Source organism: Vigna unguiculata, chromosome 9 (assembly GCF_004118075.2).
Source record: "Vigna unguiculata cultivar IT97K-499-35 chromosome 9, ASM411807v1, whole genome shotgun sequence".
Classification (NCBI taxonomy): Eukaryota; Viridiplantae; Streptophyta; class Magnoliopsida; order Fabales; family Fabaceae; genus Vigna; species Vigna unguiculata.
In genome coordinates, this window is record NC_040287.1 from 12,614,798 (window position 1) to 12,620,838 (window position 6,041).

At 33.9% G+C, this 6,041-nt stretch overlaps 3 non-coding genes across 3 annotated transcripts; all 3 read left to right on the plus strand.

Annotated features, from left to right (window-relative positions):
* The first annotated feature begins 4,218 nt into the window (after window positions 1-4,218).
* On the plus strand, window positions 4,219-4,344 carry LOC114164930. The gene has a single exon (XR_003599664.1). It is a non-coding gene; the product is annotated as a small nucleolar RNA Z112 (small nucleolar RNA).
* Window positions 4,345-4,408: 64 nt separating this feature from the next.
* LOC114164942 lies at window positions 4,409-4,565 on the plus strand. The gene has a single exon (XR_003599676.1). It is a non-coding gene; the product is annotated as a small nucleolar RNA snoR2/U65 (small nucleolar RNA).
* Window positions 4,566-4,624: 59 nt separating this feature from the next.
* LOC114164934 lies at window positions 4,625-4,700 on the plus strand. The gene has a single exon (XR_003599668.1). It is a non-coding gene; the product is annotated as a small nucleolar RNA snoR77Y (small nucleolar RNA).
* Window positions 4,701-6,041: the final 1,341 nt, after the last annotated feature.

A 6,041-nucleotide genomic window follows, 5' to 3' on the forward strand; every position in this document is an offset into this window, starting at 1 on the left:
CTGCGACGATCAGAGAGACAGAGGAAGATCCCCTCTTATCAAAAGGACTACATACACCAAGTGAACAGTTCCATAAACCTTAAACAATTTATTCATAACTAATTTGTTTAGAAAACCAATTATCCAATTAGTTATGTTCTTTCCTATAAATCCATGTCTAAGGAACATCTTAATTATACCCTCGCTATATCTTCTTATCCTGAACACCAAACTTATGTTGAAGCCTCTCAAGATATTAAATGGATTGATGTTATAAATAATGAAATAAAAGCTCTAGAAGACAATGATACCTGGTACTTTACTAATCTTCATGAAGGGAAGAAACCAATAGGATTTAAATGGATTTTCAAAATCAAATACAACTATGATGATACTATTGAAAGACACAAAGCTAGACTTGTAGCTAAGGATTGCACTCAATTAGAAGGGATTGATTTTATTGGCATTTTTCCCCTATTGCTAAGCTCACAATAGTGGGACTTTTGCTAGCCATTGTAGACACCAAAAATTGGCATTTACACCAACTGGATGTTGAGAATGCATTCTTACATGGGAGCCTTGATGAATAAGTGTACATGAACCCACCACTAGTGGCATTAAAGATTTAGGACCCTTAAAGTACTTCTTGGGTTTTGAAGTGGCTAGATCAAGAAGAGGAATTCACTTATGTCAACGAAAACATGCATTAGATATACTATCCAAAACATGAATGTTGGACTGCAAACCTAGTCAGACCCCTCTCATGAACAACACTAAAGTCCTTTTTGACAAAGTTGAACTTGTCAAAAATCCTAATTCCTACATACGCCTAATAGGGAAGTTATTGTATATGTGTAACTCCAAACCTGACATTTGTTATTTTGTACACCTACTAAGCAAATTTGTGCAGGCACTTATCATCTACCATCAACAAGCAGCCTAACATATCCTAAGATACATCAAGGCGAGTCATGCTAATGGCCTTTTCTTTGCTGCCTCCAATGACATCCAAATCAAGGCTTTCAACGACTCTGACTATGCTACATGTTCTGACAAAGACATAATGTAACAGGATACTGTGTCTTCCTAGGCACATCTTTGATTTCTTGGAAATCAAAGAAACAAAGCACAGTGACGAGATCCTCTTCAGAAGTCGAATATAGAGCCTTGACCACTACCACCTGCGAGCTACAGTGGCTTAGCTACCTTCTCCATGATCTGCATGTTCAACCCATAGACCAAGCCGTCCTTTACTATGATAATCAATCTGCAAGACATATCGCTTATCATCCTACTTTCCATGGGCATACCAAACACATTGACATGGACTGTCATGTCGGTGAAAAGCTTCAGAACAAACTCTTCTATTTATTGTCGATTCGTTCCTCCGAGTAACTCATTGACATCTTCACGAAGGCTCTCCATCACAAATCCTTTTAAACTATTCTTCTCAAGCTTGGTATGATGAATATACATCATCTGACTTGAGGGGAGAGTATTAAAACCCTACTATTTAGGGCTTTAGTGTTAGGGTTTGTCAGGGTTAGGGGTTTCTGCAGTTAGGGTTGTCAGAATAATGATCATGGTCACATTGCTCAGCCTGAAGATCACACAACCAATGATCAATATGTTAAAACCATTTTTACACATTATGTTATTACGTGCATCACTTAGTCACAAAATATGGAAGGATCTCAAATCTAGATTTTTTCAAGGCAATTTGCTGCGTATATATGAGTTATAGCTAGAAGCATCTTCCCTTAAACAAGGAAGTTCCTTTGTCACAAAATATTTCACACGTATTCGCGTTCTTTGGGATGAACTCGTTAGTTTTCAGCCTGATCTGATTTGCAATTGCTCTGCGAAGTGTTCTTGTGGTCTCACTAGTTCTTTTCAATAGAGAAAGATTGAGGATCACGCTATGCAATTCCTGAGAGGCCTCAATGAGCAGTACAACAACATCACTTCTCATTTCCTTATGATGGATCCGATCCCATCCATCTCAAAAATTTTCTCTTACGTGGTTTAGTAGGAAAGGCATATTGGAAGGAAAAATGTCTTGAATGGAAACTGAGATCAAGATCAACAACACTATTGTTACTTGTAGCTACTGCAAAAAGGCTGGTCACATTGAATCTGTTTGCTTCAAGAAGCACGACTATCCAGGTAATAACAACGTTGACAACAAGAATGTCAAATATAGCAAAAGGGTTTGTTCTTTTTGTGGTTGGAATGGTCACATGATTGACAATTGCTATAAAAAGCATGGATTTCCACCAGGTTATAAAACAAATAATAAAGGGGGTAATGTGAATAGTGTGGACACGAATCAAGAAGGAAAGACTGATTCTGTTCCAGAGGATCATGACTTCAAATTATCACAGCAACAAAATCAAGCATATAGAGATAGATTGCCATTTAAATATAGAAAAGGTCAAACAAGGTCTCATCAAGCTTCTTCACATCAACACCCATCACCAACAAGCTGATATTCTAACCAAGGCTCTTCCTCCAACTCTTTTCAACACTCTTATATCCAAGTTGGGCCTGCTTGATATCTATGCCCATCATGAGAGTGGTGCTTGGGGGTCACATTGCTCAGCCTGAAGATCACACAACCAATGATCAATATGTTAAAACCATTTTTACACAGTCTATTATTACGTGCATCACTTAGTCTTTGTATAAGTTTGTTTCCCTTTCCTAAAGTGAATCAATAAAGACTCATTTAGTATCTTTTCACACAATCAGTTTTGCTTTTCTCTCTTTCCCTCTTTCTCGTCTTTCTTGCTTTCTTTCCCATGATTGTCGCAAACCCGTTTGATTGTTTTTCCACTCTGCATCAATTTCGTTCTTCATATAGAATAAAGGTTTATTAAGAAGGGTTGTTTTTCCCCTTTCCCTATTTTCCCCTTTTCTATTATGGACTCTATTTAAGGTAGGACTTCTTTTTTGTACTAAGTTCAGAAACACAAAGAAATAATTAGAGAAAAAAGTGTTACATTTCTACTTTTTCGCTCCTTCCTTTCTTTTCTCTTCTCCCTTCTTTCTTTGGTTTTCCTCCAAGCCATCACATAAGCTCCTTGGAAACCAGCAAAGGGGTTTTGTGCTCTCTTGCTCGATCAAGATACCAAGCTCCAATATTAGTATCTAAATTTTGTCCAAATTTTTTTAATAATTTTGTTCGTAATGAGATTTCCATGACAAATTTTGTTGTTATTCTCTGATATCTAAATCGGTTGATTTTTTTTTTCTATTGACAATTCAACCACTTGTCCGAGAATCAACCTTTCTTTGTATGTTCATATTTCTTGGTTAAGCTTGGTTAGTAAAGTACTATTAAATGATGTACAACTCGTGTTGATAAAATGTCATTGATATTATTAATCTTTGGTTGTCAATAGTTTGGGTTAGTGTTTTTTTTTCTTTTAATGTTTGGAGTTCTATACTTTTTCAGTTTTTTAGGCCAATAGTTAGTTCAATATAATAACTAATGACATATTTCATTTTAATACAATATGAAAAAAATACACTTTTAATATAACAATTTTAGTTTTATTAATTTTTTTAAACTCCGTTATTTGTAAATATAATTGAACACACATTTGGTTTGTCACATGTCTTTATTAAAGAGAAAATTAACATTAACAAGTAATTAATTTTGAAAAACCACTTAAGATGTTAAATTTATGAAGCAAAAAGGTAAATAATAAAATATTTCTTTCGAGATTAATTACATAACTTCTTGTATTACTCTTTGATTATATTGATTAATTTACACTTAAGTAATTCATTATTCATAGGAAATAAAAAGAGATATTTCATTATGTATTTTAATAAATATTTGATTATTGTTTTTATACTCAATATTTTCTAAACATTTTGTTGTTTAGAATATCTTTTCAAGTATATAATTAAAACACATTTGGGCCATTTGCATTACTGAAAGCCCATTTCCGTTGACATGCTCTTCTCTAACCCTAACGGCACAGTCATGTCTATAAATCTCACATCCAAAGTTCTTTCTCAGTGGGATTGGCTTCACAACTGAGTGCGATCTTGTTTTAGGGTTGGCTTCGCAACTGAGTGCGATCTTGTTTTAGGGTTGGCTTCGCAACTGAGTGCGATGTCATGTTAGGGTTGGCTTGATGTATTCAATAGTATGTGATTCTCTCATAGTCATCGTTTTTGTGCTTAATTTTGTACATGTTAGATTCAGTTACAATGGATAAGCGAAAATGCCCTGTGAGGAAGATCTCCCATAATTGATAGGAAGTGTCGTATGACACTCTAAACGCAGCGCCAATCGAAGAACTTGTTCTTTGTGGCGCTGTGTGTGTGATTTGGAACGGGTCTCTGAGGGTGTGTTTTTTCTTAATTGTTGTTATTTAAATTCTTTTTTAGTTTTTAATTTTGTTTTCTAGGGTTAGGTCTGATGCCACGTCGATGGTAGCTTTAATTGCAGTGACCAGTGATGCTATGATTGGACCAAAATCAAAAGTGAATTTCGTTTGTTTCGCATCCTGATAGGAATTTGTGGATTTCATACTTTATGATCTGCGGAGCCGTTTTGTGCGATTACATTTTTTATTCTTCGTTTGAACTGTGTTGTTTGTTTTAGTTTTATGTTGTCATGCTTGTGGCGAAGCCGATGATGATTTATTTTATTTGGAATTACCGTCTGATATTTGATGAAAAATTCTGGCTGGCTGAGGCTTCGCATCTGCTTGGCTGAAAATTTGTTCAAGTTTCATCTTTTTGATTAATCATTAATGTTGCATATAATCGAGAAGCCACTGCAATGAAATTGGTATGAGGATGCACGAATTAGCATTGAAACTGGCATTGTTTAAGTCTTAATTCTTAACTTAGAAGGACCAATTGATGGTTTGCGTAATGAAATTCAGTTTTTTGTCTTTGTAATACTTCGTCTATTGTATAAGTTACATGGTAACTGTTTTGTCACTATTGACACTCATACTAGTGCATCTATAGTTTTGTTAACTCATCGTGTGCTAGTTTTTCGATATTTTTAACCGATTCAATGTTTTGGGAGTTGTGATTGAAGTTGGTGTGTTAATTTCTAGTCTTCAAAATTGGAGATTTTGGCATAGCAGGTCCTTGGCATCGAATACAGGATTGTTAACAATTGATGAATGTGGGGCTTACACAATAACTTGTGTGAATTAAAAATGTAAATTATACTGATAATTGGTATATCAAAGTTGGAGAGGGTGAATTCTTTTATTATTATTTCTATCCTATGAAATGTGGTAAAATGTGGTTTTTGAGGAAGTATTATGACTTTGCTTATATGCATTGGTGGAATTATTGGCCCGTCAAAAATCATGGGAGGTCACTTCTCCGCCTGACCCTAAGATTTCTCTGAACATTTTTAAATTCTTAAAAATAATCTTTTTGACTTTTATTATTCAGCTCATCAACTATTTACCTTTAAAAATATTTTGAAAGGTTATCAATTTTGAAATCCAATTAAAAATATTGAATTTTAAAATAAAATTAAAGAACATTATCAAATTTTGACATCTGATTAAAGAAAATTATTAAATTTTGAAATCTGGTTAAAGAAATGATGGGATCTTGAAATCTAATTAAAAATATTATTGAATATTGAAATCTGATTAAAAAAATTATGAGATGTCAGAGAAAATTAGTGAATTTTGAAATATAATTAAAAGAATTATCAAATTTGAAAATCTTATTATTTTCTTAATTAATTTTTGAAATCGGATTATTTTCTTAATGAAATATCGAAATTCGATAATCTTTTTAACAAGTTCTCAAAAGCTGCTACTACTTAAATTGGATCTAAAAATTCGGTAATTGTGTGTGACGGGTGCTGGTTAAAGGTCATTTTCGGTATTTCAAAACAGTTTGGGGTGCTGTAGAAAAGTTGGAGGTGCAGAGAGAAACATTCTCATGGGATGGGCAAACTTTTTTTAAGAAATATCGTATACCTCACGTCTTTCTCTCTGCACCTCCAAAACATTTTTTTTTTCTTATTTTACAATCTTCATAATAACAAACCGGATAATATAATC